Source organism: Phyllobates terribilis, unplaced genomic scaffold (genome assembly GCF_046119375.1).
Source record: "Phyllobates terribilis strain yellow unplaced genomic scaffold, ASM4611937v1 Scaffold_1__5_contigs__length_1240528914, whole genome shotgun sequence".
In the NCBI taxonomy this organism is placed as follows: Eukaryota; Metazoa; Chordata; class Amphibia; order Anura; family Dendrobatidae; genus Phyllobates; species Phyllobates terribilis.
This window is the reverse complement of record NW_027362761.1, coordinates 615,235,792-615,261,414: the sequence shown is the minus strand read 5'-3', so window position 1 is coordinate 615,261,414 and position 25,623 is coordinate 615,235,792. Positions and strand designations below refer to the sequence as shown.

At 47.5% G+C, this 25,623-nt stretch overlaps 1 long non-coding RNA gene across 1 annotated transcript; it reads left to right on the top strand.

The window, feature by feature from the left end:
- Positions 1–700: 700 nt before the first annotated feature.
- On the top strand, positions 701–19,927 carry LOC141272828 (uncharacterized). The gene is made up of 3 exons (XR_012322033.1): positions 701–805; positions 2,369–2,608; positions 18,793–19,927. It is a non-coding gene; the product is annotated as an uncharacterized lncRNA (long non-coding RNA).
- The last annotated feature ends 5,696 nt before the right edge of the window (positions 19,928–25,623 follow it).

Genomic DNA, 25,623 nt, shown 5'->3' with positions numbered 1-25,623 from the left:
GGGCGGTGAGGTGAGGAGGAGCCGCTGCACATCCCCCATACAACACTGAGGAGCCGCAGTCACATGGAGCAGGAGCCTCCACAGGAACAGCTCTGATCTCACCCCACACTCTCCTCTCACAGATTCACCACAAACCCTCCCTGTAATCTCACCGGAATGGCGGGAAGCGGAAACCTGCTGCTGGCTGATACCAGAGAGCAAGAGCTGCGCACAACCAGGACGGAGCTGCTGCACTGAGAGCGGGAGGACCTGTGGTGACGTCACCGCCATGTGATCAGGGGGCGGAGCTCAGGAGAGAAGTGCTGAAGGACCTGTGGTGACGTCACTGCCATGTGATCAGGGGGCGGAGCTCAGGAGAGAAGTGGTGAAGGAGCTGTGGTGACGTCATTGCCATGTGATCAGGGGGCGGAGCTCAGGAGAGAAGTGGTGAAGGACCTGTGGTGACGTCACCAGCATGTGATCAGGGGGCGGGGCTCAGGAGAGATGAGGTGGAGTTCCTGTGAAGACGATAGTACCATGTGATCTCCGCATGATTCTAGGTCCTTCACCTGTTCTCTCCTGAGCTCCGCCCCCTCCTGCACTGATCACATGACGGTGACGTCATCACAGGTCCTTCTACACCGTGCAGCAGGTCTGCTCTGTCTCCTTGGTGACGTCTTGTTCTCTCTGGTATCAGCCAGTTGCTGTACACTGATATCGGCTCATCCATCACGTGACTCCTCTGCTCTGCAGTGAGGCCGCCGTCACCATGGTAACACATGAGGCCGCACAGTGGATACTAGAGCTGCTGCCCAGAGAGATGATGGTGAGGAGGGCGGCGGAGCCTCAGGCCTAGTGCCCACCATGCAGAAATGCTGCAGATTTTCTCCACTTCACCCTGGCAGGAATAATGCGTGCGGATCGTACACGTGGATTGTACACGCGGATTGTGCGTGCGGATTGTGCGTGCGGATTGTGCGTGCGGATCGTACACGTGGATTGTACTTGCGGATTGTGCGTGCGGATCGTACATGCGGATTGTACTTGCGGATTGTACTTGCGGATTGTGCATGCGGATCGTACATGCGGATTGTACATGCGTTTTTCCCGCCAGGTAGAAGCGTTCTTCACATGCATATCCGCATGCAGGTTATCAAGCGATTTTAGCATCACTTGGAAAGTGCTTGACAACTTGGTCATACTATATACTGTATATCCATGCAAACGGCTTGGATTTATATAGTGTGACCAAGTAATAGTTAAAAAAAGAATACGAATGGTAAAAAATAAAGATTATACTCACCTTCCTATAGCCCCCGGTCTCCTCCGATGTGTCCGGTCTCCCCGATGTCTCGTGGTGTGAAGGACCTGCGATGATGTCATTGAGTCATGTGACAGGTCACGCGACCGCCGACGTCAGGTCCTCACACCACCGCGAGCCGCCCAACACACTATCATCTCTGAGGAGGCCGGGGGCCATCGGAAGGTGAGTATAATCTTTATTTTTTATTTTAAATTCTTTTTTTTACAGGTACTAGGGTACCCGGGTCTGGATGAGCGACTCCTTCTCCAGACCCGGGTACCATCCGCACATTGAAACGCATAATATCCGTGTGTGTAAATGTGCTGACACGGATATTATGCGATTCAATGCAAGTCAATGGCGGCAATTACGCTGCATGTCCGCAAAATTAATGGACATGCTGCTTATTTTTCCGCAATGATAATCCACAGCGGAAACTTCTGCATCATGTGCACAGCACATGCGGATTATCATTGGGGACCATGGGGCACGTATTACCAAGCGTTTTCGCTGCGGAAATTCCGCGGCAAAAACGCTTGAAAAACGCATAGTGGGCACACAGCCTCATACTGTGGTCACTCCCCCGGGGCCGGTGCTGCCACCTCAGCTGATGGAGCCGCTGTTCCTATAAGGCTGCGTGCCCACTATGCGTTTTTCAAGCGTTTTTTGCCACAGAATTTCCGCAGCGAAAACGCTTGGTAATACGTGCCCCATGGTCCCCAATGATAATCCGCATGTGCTGTGCACATGATGCGGAAGTTTCCGCTGTGGATTATCATTGCGGAAAAATAAGCAGCATGTCCATTAATTTTGCGGACACGCAGCGTAATTGCCGCCATTGACTTGCATTGAATCGCATAATATCCGCATCACTGCATCTGCACATGCGGATATTAAGCGATTCAATGTGCAGATGGTACCCGGGTCTGGAGAAGAGGAAACTCTCCTCCAAACCCGGGTACCCTAGAACCTGTAAAAAAAAGAATAAAATAAACATTATACTTACCTTACTTATGACCATGTGATATTTCAGTTTTTCTTTTTTAATAAATTTGCAAAAATTTCTACATTTCTGTTCTTTTTCAGTCAAGATGGGGTGCAGAGTGCACTTTAATGAGAAAAAAATGAACTTTTTAGAATTTACCAAATGGCTGCAATGAAACAAAGAGTGAAAAATTTAAAGAGGTCTGAATACTTTCCGTACCCACTGCATGTCTAGTTTGTGGGAAACATAACCCCGGTAGACTTACTCGAGTCCCACAAAATGCACCAAAACCAGATTACCCGTTTCAGAGACTGCAGGAGGACTACATACAGCTACCTAAGGTGGGTACTTATGAATACGTCCTGGTATGCATCGATCTTGTTCCTTGGTTGCCTGAAGCTTGGGCCGTGACCAAAGTTTAAAGCAAAATTTGAGATGGTTTTGTTATGGTTAATTTTTAATATCTAGATATCATTAATTTAGAAAAATCAATTTATATTTTTGCTATGTCTGAAGTCTGCTTGAGTGTTTAAGATTTACATTGTGGAATGTCTGACTAAGATACTGGTTTCCCGTGAAGTCCTTGACAAGAAGGCTAAGGGAAATGTGTTTGTTACTGATGTCTATTTCGGTTTTCTGTTTAGTTGTATGTAACAATGAAGTTCCGCTTTTTGTCTAGCTAATAAATATGGTGAGTCTTTGTTGCCACACCAGAAGACTCTACCTGCTGACAATGCATGTCACATGTATTCTGTCTCTCTTCCTTCATCGATGAAGTATCTTAATTTGAATCTCACTGGCAATGTGAAGACCCTTTGCTGTCTAAACCAAAGTTCTCCTTAAACCAAAGAGGGTCTCCATAACAGTACATGGTGCCTGAAACCTGGGATTGTCATAACCGACCTCCTCTGGACCCGTCAACAGGGATCTCTCTGGGAATCATTGAATAAAATCCACAGTATGTAATCCCCTGTATTACTAATAATTCAGTGCTACCTAGAGGGCTCCAGGACGGGTAATTGGTGGTCCTAACAAGACAATCATTTTTTTGAACCCTTGCCTGTGATTGATTTTGTTGTCTTATATGTTTCAATGTGGTTTTTAGATGTATAATTGACGGTTGAATGATAATTGAATGAAGTGACGAGTAACCAACTGTAACATCCCTGGCGGCGTGCTTGCATTGTGCACCACCTCCGACTATGCAAGATCGCAATCTTACCCTTCAGTCCAGTCTGCAAGCCGTGCTCCTGTTCATACTGTATGCATGCCTCTGGTCTGATTGCTTAGGGCGGCGGCCCGGTTACTTCCTGATTCTTATAGCTGCTGTGGGCACACTCCTAATGTGTCCCCAGCCTATTGCTGTGAGTCACTGGATATTTAAACCCACTCCACCCTGTTGGAGGGGCCTGAGCAACACTAACATTCAGTGTGCTCTTTTGACTCTGAAGTTGCCAGGTCCAGTTCTACCTCTTGTCTTTTTCCGCCATTTCTGGGGGCTGCATTCCCAGACCTGTTACCTGTGACTTCTTGTTTGTTTCCGCCATTTCTGGGTGCTGCATGCCCAGACCTGTTACCTGTGACTTCTTGTCTGTTTCTGCCACCCTGGGGGCTGAGTTCCCAGGCTCGTTCCTTTACCTTGTTCCTGGTTCAGTCTCTGTCTGAACAGTGTCCTAGCTCATTACCTGTTTGTCTCTATGTCCGTACATTCCCTTTTCCTGCAGTGTATGAACCTGTCCCTAACTCCAACTCGTTGTCTCTGTACTTCTGTTTGTGAGTTTAGAGTCCACTCGCTACTTCATTGAAAGTACCTTGTGTGTATCTGGTTCTGCTTTTCCCTTCCAGTCTGTTCCATGTGAACAGAGCCCTGTCCTCTCTGCCTGCACCTTCCGCCCTGTTCTGCTCTGCTTTGCTCACCGCTCCGGCGGTTCCTCTCTGGTCTGCCTTGTCCAGCGCTCTGGCGGTTCCTCTCTGCTTTGCCTTGTTCACCGCATCTGCGGTTTCGCTCTGCTTGCTCACCGCACCAGCGGTTCTGCCTTGCCCACCGCTCCGGCGGTTCCTCTCTGCTCTGCCTTGTTCACCGCTCCGGCGGTTCCTCTCTGCTCTGCCTTGTCCACTGCACCTGCGGTTTCGCTCTGCTTGCTCACCGCTCCAGCGGTTCCCCTCTGCTCTGCCTTGTTCACCGCTCCGGCGGTACCTCTCTGCTCTGCCTTGCTCACCGCTCCGGCGGTACCTCTCTGCTCTGCCTTGCCCACCGCTCCAGCGGTTCCTCTCTGGTCTGCCTTGTTCACCGCATCTGCGGTTTCGCTCTGCTTGCTCACCGCACCAGCGGTTCTGCCTTGCCCACCGCTCCGGCGGTTCCTTTCTGCTCTGCCTTGCTCACCGCTCCGGCGGTACCTCTCTGCTCTGCCTTGCCCACCGCTCCAGCGGTTCCTCTCTGGTCTGCCTTGTTCACCCCATCTGCAGTTTCGCTCTGCTTGCTCACCGCACCAGCGGTTCTGCCTTGCCCACCGCTCCGGCGGTTCCTCTCTGCTCTGCCTTGTCCACCGCACCTGTGGTTTCGCACTGCTTGCTCACCGCTCCAGCGGTTCCCCTCTGCTCTGCCTTGTTCACCGCTCCGGCGGTTCTGCTCTGCTCTGCCTTGCTCACCGCTCCGGCGGTACCTCTCTGCTCTGCCTTGCCCACCACTCCAGCGGTTCCTCTCTGGCCTGCCTTGTTCACCGCATCTGCGATTTCGCTCTGCTTGCTCACCGCACCAGCAGTTCTGCCTTGCCCACCGCTCCGGCGGTTCCTCTCTGCTCTGCCTTGCTCACCGCTCCGGCGGTACCTCTCTGCTCTGCCTTGCCCACCGCTCCAGCAGTTTCTCTCAGGTCTGCCTTGTTCACCGCATCTGCGGTTTCGCTCTGCTTGCTCACCGCACCAGCGTTTCTGCCTTGTCCACCGCTCCGGCAGTTCCTCTCTGCTCTGCCTTGTCCACCGCTCCGGCGGTTTCGCTCTGCTCTGCCTTGGCCACCGCACCTGCGGTTTCGCTCTGCTCTGCTTGTCTACCGCATCTGCGGCTCTGTTCCTTATCCCAGTCTGTACTGGACCCTATCCAGCCTACGCTCCAACCTGCTAGTACCCCCCTGTCTGCACGCCAGCCGTGCCTGTCAGTACCCCCCTGTCTGCACTCCAGCCGTGCTTGCCAGCACCCCCCTGTCTGCATACCAGCCGTGCTTACCAGTACCCACCTGTCTGCATACCAGTCATGCCTGCCAATACCCACCTGTCTGTGAGCCAGCCTAGCCTGCCTGTTCCTGCATTTCTCGGTGTGGGTCAACAGCCGTGTCCGGGGTCTGACTTAGGAGTAGTACCTGGTCCCTCTGCTCGGTTCCTCCTTGGTGCACGGAGTCAACTGAGACGCCGTGCGACCTTGATCGGATCGGGTTGATACTTAGTCACGCACCTCCAGGCACTCCCTGGTTCTTGGTACAGTGGGATCACTAATCACGCACACGCCAGCCAGTCCGGGCGTGTGCAAAATATCAACCTTGCCCAGCGTGTCGGGATTAGGCACCTCCGCATTTCTTCTGTATATTTCAGGAGTCGGAGGATTGTTTTATGTTGTTTGTTTTGTCTACGTCATAAATGTCTGGTATAATATTGTAAACTATGAGGATCCTTGAATGTGGGACTGAATGATTTTTGATTGACCAATAAGGGACTACGGTCTCTGCTTGATAAGGGATCCCGTTAGGTGTGTTCCTTCACATGTGGTGGAGAGGAAAATCGGTCCGTAAGAGGATCAGGGAAGTGTGATTGCCTATAACAGAGGAATCCTTCACGGTAAGATAGTACTCTGAGGGTATTGAATTCCCCTGTAAATTGATAAGGGCACCCTCAAGAAAGGGGTAATTGAATGCAGTTTGTAGCCCGAATACAGTAGGGGGATTAATATAAGCGATTGTGCAATGTGCTTTGAATGATTGATGTATTATTAAGTTGTTTTTGATGAATCAGAATCGTTGTCCTCAGTGTCTGTGTTCTGTTTTGTGTAAGCTCAAGAGAGGAAAAATCATAGTAGTTGAAGTTCTTGCTTAGCTTGTATACCCAGACTGGGAAACATATAGTATAAAAAGTAACACTTATTGCAGATATAATTGTCACGCAGCGCCTTTACAAGGTGTAGAAGGAAAACCTCTGAACTGGGAAATGTTATATGATCATGCAGAAATAATTGGAATAGTAGGTGGAGCAGTAGGCTTGGTATTGTTATTTGTTTGGTTGTGTGTAAGAATCTCCCTAGCTCACAGGGCTGGAAAATCTGTGTTAGTACTTCCTTAAAGATCTGTCTTCCGAGGCTCAGAGGAGACTGGGACAGGATCAGATCCGTCTTTCGAGGATCAGAGGAGACTGGGACGGGATCAAATTTAGAGTCTGAGAGGCTCTAGGTGTGCTGAAGAGAGTTCTGCGGTGGCACAGTGGTTGCAGTCATGGGGACTGGCAACAGTAAGGAATTGACTAACCTAAACGGCGAGGCCCCAGTTCCAGCATGTTTGATAGTGGAAAGACTGAAAGGGAAAGAAGCAGTAGAGGGATGAGAAATAATATTGAGGAAATTTGTTATGGGAAAGTGGGGAAATTTGGAAGCAAAGGAATGGGAGAAATATATCTGCAATTGGGAAGGATGGTTGAAAGACAAAAACAAACTAGAGCAGGCTAGGATGTGGTTAGAAGTAGCAAAACGTCTCTCAATGAGTGAACATAAATCAGAGGAAACCAGGCATGGAACTGTCTATGTAATCTATGATAGTTTGAAAAACTCTCAGACCCCTGTAGTCTCTGTACCTGATTTAAATTCTGGACCCCCTTCAGCACCCCCGCCTTATGCTGGGTCAATGGGATGGACTTGCAGACATTGTGGTCATCAGAATCCCCCTGGAGTTAATTGTTGCAGGTCCTGTGGGTCTTCACACCCAGGGACAACACCCAGGGTGCCTCTGTTCCCTATGAGGACCACTAGTCATGTACAGTTTCAACCTCCTAGGATGGTTGATAATGTTCAGGTACACGATCCCCCCCAAATATGGCCAGTAGAAACATATCGGTCTTGGTCCCCCAGTGAACTTATTGCCCTCGCTACCCAGCTCCCAGAAAAAAACCCTTAACATTTAGAATGCGCCTCCAGGGTGTTCAGGAGGCATATCGGGCCACATGCGATGATCTAGTTTCTGTCATTCTACAGAAAGGCAGTGACTAGTGTTGAGCGAGCATGCTTGACACTGCTCGGTACTCGCCCGAGCATCACGCTACTTGGGATGTTCGGCGAGCACCGAGCATTTCCGGGTTACTCGGGCGGGAGCTCGGGTCTCCGCCCTGCATGTTTGGCGCTCTTTACAGAGCCAATGAACATGCAGGGATTGCCAGCCAGTCACTGTAATGCCGCAGCCATGTTGGTTGTGGACATTACATTGATTGGCTGGCCGCACAGCGTCACCTCGAGTATTTAAAACCGCGCGCCGCCATCTTGGACACAGACGGCCAGGATCAGTGTAGGGAAAGTGCTGCTGAGCTAAGGTGAGATGTATAGTGCGAAATAGGTAGTGTAGGGTCTCTAAAGCCTGCAAAATCAAACAAACAGTCCTTATCAGGACTAATATCCATCCCAGATATCAGGCAGGCAGGCTGTATAGGAGACGCAGTGGTTATACCAGCAAACGCTGCATTACAGTCCTGTGTGCTGCTCCTGTTGCTGAAATTGCTGGACTTAGCTGCAGGTTTTGGGGGCCAGGAAAAAAACTTTTTTTTAATCCTCTAAATCCTCTTTTTTTTTTTTTCCCTCCTTCACACTGTACAAATACCCATCTTATTAACCTTTTGGTGTCCCCCCCCCCCCCCCCCTAAAAAAAATGTAAAAAAAAAGTGTGTCTGTGACAGTTCAGACACAAATATATCTGTTTAAAAGAGTCTGGTGTAGGCCAGAGAAATAGAAGTGTGGTTTTGCAGTTCCAGGGGTCAAATCTCTGTATTATCCTGCTTTTGCCATTTTTTGCCGTAAAGAAAAACAGTAATAGTGTCTTCTGATTGTTCAGACACAAATATATCTGTTTAAAAGAGTCTGGTGTAGGCCAGAGAAATAGAAGTGTGGTTTTGCAGTTCCACGGGTCAAACTTCTGTAGTATCCACTTTTGGGCCATTTTTACCTAAAAAAAAACAGTTTGAGTGTGTCACTCACTGTTCAGCCGCAAATATATCTATTTAAAATTGTCTGGTATACCCCAGTAAACAATAACTGTGGTTTTGCCTTCCCACGCTAAAAAATATCTATTATTCAGCTTTTGGTATTTTTTCCGTAAAGAAAAACTGTAATAGTTTCTCCCTGATTGTTCAAATTGTTTAAAAGAGTCGGGTGTAGGCCAGAGAAATAGAACTGTGGTTTTCCTCTTCCACGGTTCTAATCTACTTTATATTACCCTTTTTCCATTGATAGTGCGATTGTAAGCTATTTTACTTCATTTACAATGGACGTTCTGGTGATGGTGCGTGCAGAGGACGGGGCCGTGGCCGTGGCCGTGGCCGTGGCCAAGGTGAAAATGTGCCACAACCAACAGCCACATCTTCTCACTCCCAGTTCTTGACCGAATTACTAGGGAAGCACAGAACAACACCAGTATTGCGAACTGATCAGTGTGAACAGGTTATTAATTGGATAGCAGATAATACTTCCAGGTACCTGGGCACCACCACCTCCGGTCTGTCTTCAACACGGTCAAATCTTAGTAGTCGTGAGTGTCGACCGCATACTCCTCCTCACCCTGATGCTCCTTCCTCCCATCATGCCGAGTGTCGTCAGACAGCAACTGATGCCACACTTGGACACTCTGAAGTGCTGTTCACTGGTCCATTTCCAGATTTGTGCCCCTCGCCTGCTCCGCTTGAAGTGGTGGAAGAGGAGATCCCATATAGCGATGCCCAAATATTTGAACTGCCACGGCCACAGGAAGTCGACGCTGGCAATTTGTCACAAGAGGTGAACGATGACGGACACAATTGCCAGGAAGTGAGGAGGAGGATCGTGGTGCACAAGTGGAAGAGGAGGAGGTGGTGGATGATCTAGTAACTGACCCAACGTGGCAGGAGGACATGCAGAGCGAGGCCAGCAGCACACAGGGTGAGGGAGGCAGAGTACCCCAACAGGCAGGAAGAAGCAGTGTGGTGGCCGCACACAGAAGGCAGGCAACAGTTCCCCGTAACACCAACACGAGGGACGTTGCCAGTACAACCTGTAGGTCTTCCAGAGTCTGGAATTTTTTTAAAGACTCTGCTGATAACCCCAAAAAGGCGATTTGTACCACCTGCCATGACAGCATCAGCAGGGGTGACAAAACTACCAGCCTGACCACCACCAGCATGATCAGGCACATGGCAGCAAAGCACCCAACTTTGTGGGGTGAACCCCAGGGTCCACGACCAGTGTCAGCGGGTGTCACCACTGCTTCTTCCGCTGTTGTGCGTGCAATAGAACCCCCTGTTGTGTGTGCAAGGCAATCCCCTGTCCATACTGCATGCAAAGATGCCCCCTCCTCTCAGTCTTCACTTGTTATGGCAGTTTCTCAAGAAACAGCATCCACGTCCCACCACAGCGTTCAATTGTCCATATCCCAGACCTTTGAACGAAAGTGCAAATTCGCAGCCAACGCCCCACAAGCCACAGTCCTAAATTCGCACATTTCCCGACTGCTTGCGTTGGAAATACTGCCTTTTAGGCTGGTGGAGACGGAATCCTTCCTCAACCTTATGGCGGTGACCGTCCCTCGGTACTCGGTCCCCAGCCAACACTATTTTGCCCGGTGTGCCATCCCCGCACTACACAAGCACGTGTCCCAAAACATCTTCCGTGCCCTCAACAACGCAGTTACTGGGAGAGTCCACCTGACAACGGACACATGGACAAGTGCTTGTGGCCTGGGACGGTACATCTCCCTGACGGCACACTGGGTAAACATAGTGGAAGCCGGGACCCAGTCGGACCTTGTGACGGAACACATCCTCCCCACACCGAGGATTGCGGGCCCTATGTGAGTCAGAGTTGCCCCCACAGTGTACAGTTCCTGCGCATCATCCTCCTCCTCATGTTCAGCCTCCATCTCAGATATCACCACATCAGTTACAAGCTGGAAGCACTGTAGTACTGCCTCCACCAAGCAGCAACAGGCTGTGCTGAAACTCATAAGCTTAGGTGATAAACCTCACACTGCTTGTGAGTTGTGGACAGCTGTGAAAGAGCAGGCAGATCTGTGGCTGAGACCGCTGAACCTACATCCAGGCATGGTCGTGTGTGACAATGGCCGTAACCTGGTGGCGGCTCTGAGGCGAGATCACACACGTACCATGCTTGGCTCATGTGCTTAACCTCGTGGTTCAGCGGTTTCTTAAATCGTACCCCGAGTTGCCAGATCTGCTCGTCAAAGTACGCCGCCTGTCAGCTCATTTTCGCAAGTCGGCTACAGCTTCCACCGCCCTTTCTGTGTTGCAGCAGCTTTTGAGGCATTCCGTCACACCGACTGGTGTGTGATGTCCCCACACGTTGGAACTCTACCCTCCACATGTTGCAAAGGATTTGTGAGCAGAAGAGAGCAGTTGTGGAGTACAAGCTGCAACAAGGCCATCGATATTCAGGTCAGACTCCACACATAAGACCTCAGGAGTGGACCTGGATGTCTGACATATGTACCATCTTGACAAACTTTGAGGAGTCCACCCAGATGGTGAGTTGCGATGATGCCATCATTAGCGTCAGCATTCCACTGGTCTGTCTTTTGCAACGCTCTCTGCAGAGAATTAAAGAGGAGGCATTGCAGCCAGAGTATGATGAGATGGATCAAGAAGCCGTAGCGGTCGATTACACACAGCCCAGCCTCATCTCATCCCAACATGCATTGGGGGACAATGAGGGAGAGGAGGAGGAGGAGGAAGAACAGGAGCTGGTATCATGCGCTGTAGACGGTAGTACCTGTACAACTGTCATACAGTTGGTTCAGCGTGGGTGGCCTGAGGACAGGGGGGAGGAGGAGGAGAGCATGGTCAGTCGTCATCTTGGTGAGGACACGGAAATCTTGCCCGTTACCAGTCTGGCACGCATGGCTGACTTTATGTTACGCTGCCTTAACCGTGACCCTCGTGTTGTCAAAATGTTGGCTGACAGTCATTACTGGTTGGTGACACTTGTAGACCCCCGCTACAAGGAGAACTTTCACTCTCTTATTCCTGAGGTGGAGAGGTCTACAAAAACGGGGCAGTACCAGTAGGCCCTTGCTGCAGAACTGTTAAAAAAATTCCCATCTGAACACGCTAGCAGCAGAGGTCACAGTTCGTTGCCCAACCAAGGCGTACAGGCGAGAGAGACGCAACTCCAATCCACCAGAGGCAGGAGAACACTGTCAACATTCTGGGAGAGTTTTCTCAGACCCTCCCTTCAGACAGGCCCTGAGGCGCGGGGTACTCTCACAAGGAGTGGAAAGTTTCAAAAGATGGTGAGGGAGTACCTTGCCGACCGTACCAGCGTCCTCTGTGATTCCTCTGTGCCTTTTAATTATTGGGTATCCAAGCTGGACACTTGGAATGAACTCGCTCTGTACGCCTTGGAGGTCCTGGCCTGCCCTGCCGCTAGTGTGTTATCGGAGCGTGGTTTTAGTGCCGCTGGTGGAATTATAACTGATAAGCGCACTCGCCTGTCAACTGACAATGCTGACAAGCTGACCCTTATCATAATGAACAAGGGCTGGATTGGGCCAGACTTCTCATCACCACCAAATGACAGCAGAGTAACATAAAGTCAAATCTACTGTGTTATTTTGGGAGGTGTATTCACATGCTTCACACCCACACATGGGTATACGCTTCCTCATTTCGGCTGTTTTATGCTCTTCTCCTTATCATCAGCCTCCACCACCACTATACCACCAGGGTGACCGTGGTCCGTGTTGCCAGCATTGTAAGTTTCTCCGTCCTTATTTTTGGCAGCTTTTGCTTGGAAGGCATAAGCAAAGACTATGGGAGACCCACTCCCCAATAATGGGAATAATGTTTTTAAGATGCTGTACTGTATGGCTATTGTAAGTGGCATTGCAAGTTCCTCCGTCCTAATTTTTGGCAGCTTTTGCTTGGAAGGCATAAGCAAAGACTATGGGAGACCCACTCCCCAATAATGGGAATAATGTTTGTAATATGCTGTACTGCTTGGCTCTTGTAAGGGGCATTAAAACCGTCTTGTTAAACCTCTCTCAACTCCACAGCTCTTCCAAGGGGCATTAAAACCGTCTTGTTAAGCTACTGCGACCTCCAACACTTTTCCAAGGGGCATTAAAACCGTCTTGTTAAGCTACTGCAACCTCCACGTCTCTTCCAAGGGGCATTAAAACAGTCTTGTTAAGCTACTGTGACCTCCACAGCTCTTCCAAGGGGCATTAAAACAGTCTTGTTAAGCTACTGTGACCTCCACAGCTCTTCCAAGGGGCATTAAAACCGTCTTGTTAAGCTACTGTGACCTCCACGTCTCTTCCTCGGGGCATTGATATTGTCTTTTTATTCCACTGCAACCTCCACCACTCTTCCAAGGGGCATTAAAACCATCTTGTTAAACCACTCTGAACTCCACAGCTCTTCCAAGGGGCATTGAAATGTTGTTTTTAATTACCTCTAACCTCCACGACTCTTCCAACGGGCATTGCATTTCCTCCTAATTTTAGTCAGCTTTTGCTTTTCAATGCAAAGGCGAAAACTAAGGGAGACCCACTCCCCAATAATGGTTAGAAGGTTTTTAGTACGCTGTAATCCACGTCTGTTTCAAGGGGCATTGCAGTTCCTCATAATTTTTGGAAAGCCTTCCATTCACTGCTTAGGCCAACAGTGTACAGGAGACCCAGTTGCTATAAATGGAAAAAAACGGTTTAATTAAGGCCCTCTGACCTCCATGTCACTTCCAAGGGGCATTGGAGTGCCTCGAAATTTTTGGTAGGCATTGCACTCACTGTATGCCTTATAACTGTGTAGCTGAACCGCTCCTTTTGGTACAGAAACATATCCTACAACACATGTGTGGTTGACTGGCCTGATAGTGATGTGAATGGTCCCTGTTCCTCCTGCTCTTTCTCCTTTGCCACCACCTCATCCATCATTCATCACCTGAAGCTTTGTTTCAGGAGTCTGGTTCTCTGGTGGGCTCGTCCAATGCTGCCCTAAAGCAGGCCTGGCTAAGTAAAGTGTGGGGGAAGGTCACAGGAGAAATAGGGGCGGCTGGGGACCGTTTATGGACACCCGACTGCCCCCAGGCGGCTGGGGACCATGTGTGGGCACCCGGCTGCGGGGCGGCTGGGGGCTGAGTATGGATACCAGGCTGCCGACGCAGCCATGACGTGGTGGCCAGATTCCGCCTCCACATGCCTAAAAGGCCCAATTTCAAGTGCAAGCAAGCAAGCAGTATGGTGTTGCAGCCTGGGGGTGGGTGGGTGGCAGGCTGCATCCAGTGGTGGCCAAAAGTATTGGCACCCCTGCAATTCTGTCAGATTATACTCAGTTTCTTCCTGAAAATGATTGCAATCACAAATTCTTTGGTATTATTATCTTCATTTAATTTGTCTTCAATTCCACACCAAACCTAAAAGAGGGGGTGGGCAAAAGTCTTGGCACTGTTTGAAAAATCATGTGATGCTTCTCTAATTCGTGTAATTAACAGCACCTGTAACTTACCTGTGGCACCTAACAGGTGTTGGCAATAACTAAATCACACTTGCAGCCAGTTAACATGGATTAAAGTTGACTCAACCTCTGTCCTGTGTCCTTGTGTGTACCACATTGAGCATGGAGAAAAGAAAGAAGACCAAAGAACTGTCTGAGGACTTGAGAAACCAAATTGTGAGGAAGCATGAGCAATCTCAAGGCTACAAGTCCATCTCCAAAGACCTGAATGTTCCTGTGTCTTCCGTGCGTAGTGTCATCAAGAAGTTTAAAGCCCATGGCACTGTGGCTAACCTCCCTAGATGTGGACGGAAAAGAAAAATTGACGAGAGATTTCAACGCAAGATTGTGCGGATGGTGGATAAAGAACCTCGACTAACATCCAAACAAGTTCAAGCTGCCCTTCAGTCCGAGGGTACAACAGTGTCAACCCGTGCTATCTGTCGGCGTCTGAATGAAAAGGGACTGTATGATAGGATGCCCAGGAAGACCCCACTTCTTACCCCGAGACATAAAAAAGCCACGCTGGAGTTTGCCAAAACTTACCCGAGAAAGCCTAAAACGTTTTGGAAGAATGTTCTCTGGTCAGATGAGACAAAAGTAGAGCTTTTTGGGAAAAAGCATCAACATAGAGTGTACAGGGAAAAAAAAATGAGGCATTCAAAGAAAAGATCACGGTCCCTACAGTCAAACATGGCGGAGGTTCCCTGATGTTTTGGGGTTGCTTTGCTGCCTCTGGCACTGGACTGCTTGACCGTGTGCATGGCATTATGAAGTCTGAAGACTACCAACAAATTTTGCAGCATAACATAGGGCCCAGTGTGAGAAAGCTGGGTCTCCCTCAGAGGTCATGGGTCTTCCAGCAGGACAATGACCCAAAACACATTCTTCCAAAAGCACTATAAAATGGTTTGAGAGAAAGCACTGGAGACTTCTAAGGTGGCCAGCAATGAGTCCAGACCTGAATCCCATAGAACACCTGTGGAGAGATCTCAAAATGGCAGTTTGGAGAAGGCACCCTTCAAATATCAGGGACCTGGAGCAGTTTGCCAAAGAAGAATGGTCTATAATTCCAGCAGACCATTGTAAGAAACTCATTGATGGTTACCGGAAGCGGTTGTTCGCAGTTATTTTGGCTAAAGGTTGTGCAACCAAGTATTAGGCTGAGGGTGCCAATACTTTTGTCTGGCCCATTTTTGGAGTTTTGTGTGAAATGATCAATGATTTGATTTTTGCTTCATTCTCTTTTGTGTTTTTTCCTTGCAAGCAAATTAAATGAAGATAATAAAACCAAAGAATTTGTGATTGCAATCATTTTCAGGAAGAAACTGAGTATTATCTGACAGAATTGCAGGGGTGCCAATACTTTTGGCCAGCACTGTACTTGCGCTTGCATTGCAGGGAATGGGAGAGGTACAATTGAACACTGCCCTGGGACAAGGACTTGAACGGGGATAGTTGCAAGTCTGCAACGACAGGTGCAGGGCGGGAGGCATCTAAGCATGTGCCATGAACGGGGGGGTTGGCATGCACACACTACAGCGGAATAGGCTGCCTTCCCACTAAATGCACTGGGGAGGGCACAGGTAATGTTTTGGTATGCGCGCTTAATCTTATGTATAAGGCACACAGGGACAAATAGGAGTGGCTGGGGACCGAGTATGGACACCCGGCCGCTGGGCGGCTGGGGACTGAGTATGGATACCAGGCCGCTAAGCAGGCCAGGCTAAGAAAAGTGTGGGGGAAGGTCACAGGAGAAATAGGGGCGGCTGGGGACCATTTATGGACACCCGGCCGCCCCCTGGTGGCTGGGGACCGAGTGTGGACACCCGGCCGCGGGGCGGCTGGGGACCGAGTATGGACACCCGGCCGCCCCCTGGCGGCTGGGGACCGAGCGTGGACACCCGGCCGCCGGGCGGCTGGGGACTGAGTATGGATACCTTGCTGCCGAAGCAGCCATGAGGTAGTGGCCAGCTTCGGCCTCCTCCAAACTAAAAGGCCCCATTTCAAGTGCAAGCTAGCAGTATGATATTGCAGCCTGCGGGTGGGTGGGTGGTTGGCTGCATATTTGCGCTTGCATTGCAAGGAATGGGGGAGGTACAATTGAGCACTGCCCTGGGACAATGACTTGAACGGGGATAGTTGCAAGTCTGCATCTTCTGATGCGGCAAGGATCACTTCTGATGGGCACACTTTTAGGCAGTGACCAGGGTGTCAGAGATGCTTCCAGGGGTCTTCCCCATGCTGTTCCCATGTCTTTTCAGCATTGTATGCATGTGTCACACAGCACATGGCCAGATAAGGTTGTAAAATGTTAAAATGACATTTCCCGGTGAATGCATTTGTCACGGTTGAAAGCAATACAAAAGTGCAAAAACGCATAAAAAATGCTACTTGTGAACATAACCCAAGGTGTGGAGGAGTATTTTTGTTTTTGGTTATTTATTTTACCTTATACACAAGTCTTTACCCTGGAAAAGAAATTCCTTAACATATTTCACAGGAAAACCGTTTCAGTTTCATTTTTGAACGTTTTATTGTGAGCCCGTAAAAGTGGCTTAATACCTCTGACCACGTTGTTGACAGCAGTGACCTGGGTGTCAGAAATGCTTCCTGGGGCGATCCCCATGGTGTCCCCATGTCTTTTGAGCACTGTGACTATCGTTTTGGGCACTTTTTAGACTTTCTACAGACTGCCGGGGGTGCCGCCGCAAAAATGCTCGGGTCTCCCATAGACTAACATTGGGCTCGTTGCTCGTGTCGAGCACCCGAGTATCACGGTGAGCTCGGCCTGAGCTTCCAGCACCCGAGCATTTTAGTGCTCGCTCAACACTAGCAGTGACCCCTTACTTATGACAAGTCTTTTACATTGTACTGCCACGAACAGGCTGGACATGCGTCTGGTGTCCTTACCCAAGAACATGGTGGTAGGCAGCGCCCTCCAGGGTATTACTCTGTAACCCTAGATCCAGTCATTATGGGTTCTCCTACTTGTGTTAGAGCTGTGGCAGCTGCTTCAGAACTTGTTAAAAAGACAGAGGACATAGTGTTAGGAAGCCCCCTCACACTTCAAGTTCCTCATGCTGTATCTGAAATACTTCAACAGGCTCAGACCCTTCACCTCCCAGCATCAAGGTTGACAAAATATGAAGTCTCACTCCTTACACCTCCCCATATAATTATCAAAAGCTGTAATGTTATAAATCCAGCTACACTACTTCCAGTGGATTTAGGAAAGGGAGGAAAGTATCAGGATGGGGAAGAGGGAGGGACCATGAGCCAAGATTTGCCCCTGTTTTTCAAATTAGCAGATGAGGAAGCTCAATTTGATATGGCACATGAACATGATTGTCAAGCATTGATGGAAGCTGAAATAAAGGGCTTGGCAAATATTACTGATGTACCACTCACTAACCCCTCTGCTGATCGGGTATGCAGTAGACCACAATGGTAAGGCAGTGACACAAGAACCACTCCCCTCCAGCTGCTCTGTGCAAGAGGCAGAGCTTAAAGCACTCGCTGCAGCGTGTAATCTGGGAAAAGGTAAAGAAATTAATGTATTTTCTGACTCGCAATATGCTTATGGTGTTGCACATGACTTTGGCGCCATTTGGTGAAGCCGTCATTTCTTGACCTCTGCTGGCAAACCTATGAGGAATGCACAAGCGGTAGAGCAGCTACTCACAGGACTCATCCTTCCCCGAAGGGCAGCCATAGTCAAAGTGTCAGCACACACTCGGGAACAAACTCCCCTTGCAGTAGGGAATGCTTTGGCCGACCAGGCGGCTAAGGAAGCAGCACGTTTACCTCTGACAGAGATACTGGCTATTGCAAGTGCGGAAACCCCAGGAGACTCAGTCAGGGAGTGCAGGAAGCCCCTTTCAAATAAGGAGACATCCCCTGCACCGGTCCCAGTGGCCGTGGACCTCGAACTACTGCAGGTCTTCCAGACCCAGGCTCCCCCACACGAGCAGAATGCATGGGTCAAAGCGGGCTCCGTACAGTCAGGGGTATGGCAGGTAAACAAACGTATTTGCCTTCCACGCTGCCTGTTCCCCATGATGGCTGCCCTTGCACATTCTCCGGTGCATAATTCAAAGGGTGTTATGTGTGCAGTGTTGCTACAAAACTGGTGTGCCCCAGAGTTCCCGAATACAGCTGCAAAGTATGTTCAAGAATGTCTAGTTTGTGCAAAACATAACCCTGGTAGGCCTATTCGAATTCCACGAAAATGCACATCAAAACCAGATTACCCATTTCAGAGACTGCAGGTGGACTACATACAGCTACCTAAGGTGGGTATTTATGAATACGCCCTGGTATGCATTGACCTTTTCTCTGGGTGGCCAAATGCTTGGGCGGCGACTAAAGCAAACACAAAAACTACTGCTAAAAAATTGATCAGTGAGGTGGTTTGTAGATATGTGGGGCCCGAAACTATAGAAAGTTACAGAGGAACCCACTTTACTGGGGAACTAATTAAACAAATCATGGTCACTCTTGGGATAGAACAGGCTTTCCATGTTCCCTATCATCCACAAAGTAGTGGGAAGGTGGAACGTCTCAATGGTACCTTGAAACTAAAAATCTAAAAGTGCATGGAAGAAACACACATTGTATTCAGTGAGGACCGCCCCAAGGGGGAGGGAGAAGCTGTCCCCATATGAAATACTGTTTGGTAGTGTCTCTAAGACAGGGTTGTATTTCCCACAGCAGCTGCAGGTCTCCTATGGTTCTCTCACTGAATATGTTCTGGAGTTGCATAAACATTTGACTGTTACTCATAACCGTGTTCTTTCCTCCATCCCAGACCCCAATTCCCTCAGCGGCACTCACACTTTGGTACCAGGAGACTGGGTCGTGGTAGAGAGACATATGAGGAGACCACTGGAGCCCAGATACAGTGAACCATTCCAAGTGCTGTTAACCACTGCCACTTCTGTCAAGCTTCAAGGCAAGGACACTTGGCTCCACGCCAGCCATTGTAAAAAGGTTTTGAACCGCAGCAGCAGCAAAGATGATGACCCTGTTTGTTTGGACTATGGTGATAGCAACCGTACCCCTTGCCCTAACTCTCCATTAAGTACTTAAAGAGAACTGTGATAACAAACTGATAAAGCATCACCAAGTCTTACTCCAAGACATGAACTCTAATGACCGTCCTAAGAACTGTTGGATATGCACCCACAGTCCAATATCCTCCAATACTATGCCTTATTTAGCTATTCCAGTGAGTTTGAAAGAAATGTTTTACTTAAGTAACCAACACACCATAGTGCTAGATTACTTGACTGCTAGAGAGGGCGGGATGTGTCAGATAATAGGCCCTACCTGTTGCCACTACATAGACCCTGCAGGAAATTTCCAGGTAAAGACCAAGATAGAGATAGTTAGAGAAATGAGGGATGCGCGGCTCCAAGAACATCATGTCAACAAAGATTCCTGGTGGAGCGACACTTTCTCATTTCTTAATCCTGTCAATTGGTTCAAGGGTATAGGTGGATGGCTAATGGGCATCCTACAAGGTATTCTACAAATAGGAATTTTGATATTACTAGTGTATATAGTTGCCAGGATTAGTATATTTGCTATTAAGAGACTATGCAAGAAAACACGCAAGATTAAGCATCACAGGACTGCAAAATATAATACCACTTCTATAAACATATATGGTGAGATTTACAAGCAAGATATTTGTCCGTGAACGGGATTCGTCCCCTCCAGGCTTTTATAGCATGGGGAAATAGCTGATGAATAAATTGTTTTGTAAAATAATAAAAAGAGAGGAATTGTTATGGTTAATTTTTAATATCTAGATATCATTATTAATTTAGAAAAAAAACAATTTATATTTTTGCTATGTCTGAAGTCTGTTTGAGTGTTTAAAATTTACATTGTGGAATGTCTGACTAAGCTACTGGTTTCCTGTGAAGTTCTTGACAAGAAGGCCAAGGGAAATGTGTTTACTACTGATAAGTCTATTTCGGTTTTCTGTTGTATGTAACAATGAAGTTCCGCTTTTTGTCTAGCTAATAAATATAGTGAGTCTTTGTTTCCACACCAGAAGACTCTACCTGCTGACAATGCATGTCGCATGTATTCTGTCTCTCTTCCTTCATCGATGAAGTATCTTAATTTGAATCTCACTGACAATGTGAAGACCCTTTGCTGTCTATTCCAAAGTTCTCCTTAAGACAAAGAGGGTCTCCATAACACACCCATAGCCCAATATCCGCTGATACTATGTCATATCTCGCACTGACCCCAACCCCATATGAGGCTTTCAACTATAGCTGTTTTCCACAAAGAGACTTTTGATTCTGCCCTGACTTGTGAACAATTTGACCCATTTGACTACCCTTTTGAGTCTAAGTCATGCCGAAGGAATGAGGTTGGTTTCCAAAATAACCGAACTTGATGTGCCAAACCTCCGATATAAGGACTTTTGACTTGTATACGTTGTCTTGGGAGACTCACTGACATCATACCCTGCATATTGCCCAAGGATTTATATCTAGTATGTGGTCACCAGGCCTATAAATGGCTTCCCCCGGGGGCAGAAGGAACCTGCACCTTAGCACACCTTACGCCGGTACCTTCATACCTTCAAACTTCCGCATGGTGACCTAGATACAAATGCTGTCCCCAAACATTCCCTATATACATGAGCTGTAGACAATCGCCCCAGACCGAATGATAGACCTCATATAGTGGAAATGGGGATAGGGAATAAGAGTATATGCATTTACCCTTGCATTACATAAATGTTGGTACTACTAGTGTATGTAACTGCTAGAACTGATGTATTTGTTATGACGACACCATGTAAAGAGATGCGTAAGATCAGACGTCATAGACCATTATTTATCACATCTGCAAAATATCACAGTGCTCCTCCAGTAATCATATATGAAGAGATTTACAGACAAGATGTCCATCAGTGAACGGGATCTGTCCCCTCCAGGCTCCCATAGCATGGGGAAGTAGCTGATGGATAAATTGTCTATAAATAATAAAAAGGGAGGAATTGTTAAGGTAAATATTTATACTTTGCTTTATTATTTAGACAATTCACATATCTTTGATAATTTTGTACTTTAATATTAGCTTTATAAGTGTTATTCAGAAAAGCAGGGTGTTGTCTCTGATATAGAGACATCTTTGTATTAAGTTTCTTTGTTACAGAAGAAGGCCTAGAAAGCTGGGTAGAACCAGTTTTCTAGGAATTTAACAGTTTCCATGATTTACGACCATGTTTTTCCCAAACTTAAATATTCCTTTTTAGGTAAAGCCTGTAAAGACATTCCCCCTTTTTCCTTATTTCTTTGCTTGTAATAAAGATATGTGACCAGGCATCTGAGACTCAGACGAGTCTGGGACACAGAATTGTTTTTGTGTTCTCTTGTCTCCGATCGATCGACTCCCTGATTTGATCAAAACTGGCAAACGTGTGAAACCTCTTGAGCTTCTCCTAAAACTTTTCATATAGGTTTCCACATCAAAAGTCAGTCATTGCTTTTCTGCTTCCACAGAATTTAAAAAAAAAAATTAAACTCATGAAATGGGCCTGGACAGAAATGATGGTTCCCCTGAAAATAATGTGACAAAAGGGACATCTTAAATCAAGTTGTGTCCACTAATTAGCATCACAGGTGTCTACAATCTTGTAATCAGTCAGTGGGCCTGTATATAGAGCTATAGATACTCACTGTGCTGTTTGGTGACATGGTGTGTACCACACTCAACATGGACCAGAGGAAGCAAAGGAAAGAGTAGTCTCAGGAGATTAAAAAGAAAAGTATAGACAAGCATGTTAAAGGTAAAGGTTATAAGACCATCTCCAAGCAGCTTGATGTTCCTGTGACTACAGTTGCACATATTATTCAGAAATTTAAGATCCATGGGACTGTAGCCAACCTCCCTGGACGTGGCCGCAGGAGGAAAATTGATGACAAATCAAAGAGACGAATAATACGAATGGTAACAGAAGAGCCCAGGATAACTTCTAAAGAGATTAAAGGTGAACTTCAAGCTCAAGGAACATCAGTGTCAGATCGCACCATCCGTCGTTGTTTGATCCAAAGTGGACTTCATGGGAGGCGACCAAGGAGAACACCATTGTTGAAAAAAATCATAAAAAAGCAAAGCTAGAATTTGCCAAACTACATGTTGACAAGCCACAAAGCTTCTGGGAGAATGTCCTATGGACAGATGAGACAAAAATGGAAGTTTTTGGCAAGGCATATCAGCTCTATGTTCACAGACGGAAAAATGAAGCATATCAAGAAAAGAACACTGTCCCTACTGTGAAACATGGAGGAGTCTCTGTTATGTTCTGGGGCTGCTCTGCTGCATCTGGCACAGGGTGTCTTGAATCTGTGCAGGGTACAATGAAATCTCAAGACTATCAAGGGATTCTAGAGAGAAATGTGCGGCCCAGTGTCAGAAAGCTTGGTCTCAGTCGCGGGTCATGGGTCTTACAACAGGATAATGACCCAAACACACAGCTAAAAACACCCAAGAATGGCTAAGAGGAAAACATCGGACTATTCTGAAGTGGCTTCTATGAGCCCTGACCTAAATCCTATTGAGCATCTTTGGAAAGAACTGAAACATGGCGTCTGGAAAAGGCAACCTTCAACCACGAGACAACTGGAGCAGTTTACTCATGAGGAGTGGGCCAAAATACCTGTCGAGAGGTGCAGAAGTCTCATTGACAGTTACAGAAATCGTCTGATTGCAGTGATTGCCTCAAAAGGTTCAACAAAATATTAAGAAGAACCATCATTTCTGTCCAGGCCGATTTCATGAGTTTATTTTTTTTTTAATTCTGTGGAAGCAGAAAAGCAATGTCTGACTTTCATTGTTCATTTTCATAGATTTTTAATTTATTATTACTTTTGTCAGATTCAAGTTATTTCTGTGACCATTGTGGGTTTTTCTTTCATTAAACGAGGGGTACCAACAATTTTGACCACGTGTGTACATATAATAATAATTTTTATTTTTATAGCGCCAACATATTCCGTAGCACTTTACAATTTTAGGGGGCTTGAAGATAAAAAAATACAGAATAAGCATAACTCAAATATTAAAAGGAGTGAGGGCCCTGCTCGCACGCTTACAGTCTATAAGGAAATAGGGGAGACACAAAAGGTAAAATGTACAAATATTGTATAATACAGCCTTAATATACTAAATAAGGTAAGTACATAACACTACATGAACTGGTCGCCAGCCAGTATGTATACAGTACAGGCAGGCTATTCCATGCATGGATGGTTTGACCATGATTTAGAATTTTCGTGTTGAGCTGATAGGCCAGTCTAAAGAAATGGGTTTTTAGGGCACGCTTAAAACTGTGGGTATTGGGAATTAATCAAATTGTCCTGGGTAGTGCATTCCAAAGAATTGGCGCAGCACGCAAGAATTCTTGGAGACGGGAGTGGGAGGTTTGGATAATAGAGGATTTTAGTTTGAAGTCATTAGCAGAATGAGGGCACGGGATGGGTGGTAGACTGAGATGAGGGAGGAGATGTAGAGTGGTGTTGAATCGTGGATAGCTTTGTGGGTAAGAGTGATAAGTTTATACACTGCTCAAAAAAATAAAGCGAACACTTAACAGAATATAACTCCAAGTAAATCAAACGTCTGTGAAATCAAACTGTCCACTTAGGAAGCAACACTGATTGACAATCAATTTCACATGCTGTTGTGCAAATGGAATAGACAATAGATGGAAATTATTGGCAATTATCAAAACACCCTCAATAAAAGACTGGTTCTGCAGGTGGGGACCACAGACAACATCTCAGTACCAATGCTTTCTGGCTGATGTTTTTGGTCACTTTTGAATGTTGGTTGTGCTTTCACACTCGTGGTAGCATGAGACGGACTCTACAACCCACAGAAGTTGCTCAGGTAGTGCAGCTCATCCAGGATGGCACATCAATGTGAGCTGTGGCAAGAAGGTTTGCTGTGTCTGTCAGCGTAGTGTCCAGAGGCTGGAGGTGCTACCAAGAGACAGGCCAGTACACCAGGAGACGTGGAGGGGGCCGTAGGAGGGCAACAACCCAGCAGCAGGACCGTTACCTCCGCCTTTGTGCAAGAAGGAACAGGAGGAGCACTGCCAGAGCCCTGGAAAATGACCTCCAGTAGGCCACAAATGTGCATGTGTCTGCACAAACGGTTAGAAACCGACTCCATGAGGGTGGTATGAGGGTCCGACGTCCACAGATGGGGGTTGTGCTCACAGACCAACACTGTGTAGGACGCTTGGCATTTGCCACAGAACACCAGGATTGGCAAAGTCGCCACTGGTGCCCTGAGCTCTTCACGGATGAAAGCAGGTTCACACTGAGCACAAGTGACAGACGTGACAGAGTCTGGAGACGCCGTGGAGAGCGATCTGCTGCCTGTAACATCCTTCAGCATGACCGGTTTGGCAGTGGAGCAGTAATGGTGTGGGGTGGCATTTCTTTGGAGGGCTGCACAGCCCTCCATGTGCTCGCCAGAGGTAGCCTGACTGCCATTAGGTCCCGAGATGAGATCCTCAGACCCCTTGTGAGACCATATGCTGGTGCGGTTGGCCCTGGCTTCCTCCTAATGCAGGACAATGCCAGACCTCATGTGGCTGGAGTGTGTCAGCAGTTCCTGTAAGATGAAGGCATTGAAGCTATTGACTGGCCCACCCGTTCCCCAGACCTGAATCCGATTGAGCACATCTGGGACATTATGTCTCGCTCCATCCACCAACGTCACGTTGCACCACAGACTGTCCAGGAGTTGGCGGATGCTTTCGTCCAGGTCTGGGAGGAGATCCCACAGGAGACCATCCGCAACCTCATCAGGAGAATGCCCAGGCGTTGTAGGGAGGTCATACAGGCACGTGGAGGCCACACACAATACTGAGTCTAATTTTAACTTGTTTTAAGGACATTACATCAAAGTTGCATCAGCCTGTAGTGTGTTTTTTCACTTTAATTTTGGGGGTGACTCCAAATCCAGGCCTCCATTGGTTAATAAATGTGATTTCTATAGATGATTTTTGTGTGATTTTGTTGTCAGCACATTCAACTTTGTACAGAACAAAGTATTCAATGAGAATATTTCATGCATTCAGATCTAGGATGTGTTATTTCAGTGTTCCCTTTATTTTTTTGAGCAGTGTATTAAACTCTGTATTGGATGGGCAACCAGTGCAATAACTGGCACAGGGAAGAGGCATCGGTGTAGCGGTTCGTGAGGAATATGATCCTGGCTGCTGCGTTCAGGATGGATTGGAGAGAGAAAGTTTAGAAAGAGGGAAACCGATTAGTAAAGAGTTGCAATAGTCCAGACGAGAATGAGTAAGAGCTACAGTAAGAGTTTTTACCGAGTCAAAGGTAAGAAAAGTTCTGATTCTAGAGATGTTTTTGAGGTGTAGATGACACGAGCGAGCGATTTGATGTGAGGAGTGAAGGAAAGATCTGAATCAAGTATGACCCCAAGACAGCGAGCTTGTTGCTGCGGAGTAATGGTGGAGCCACAAACGAAGATGGCAATATCGGGCACAGGTAGGTTAGTGGAGGGAGGAAATACGAGTAGTTCAGTTTTTGACAGATTCAATTTTAGACACAGGGAGGACATAGTGTTAGAGACA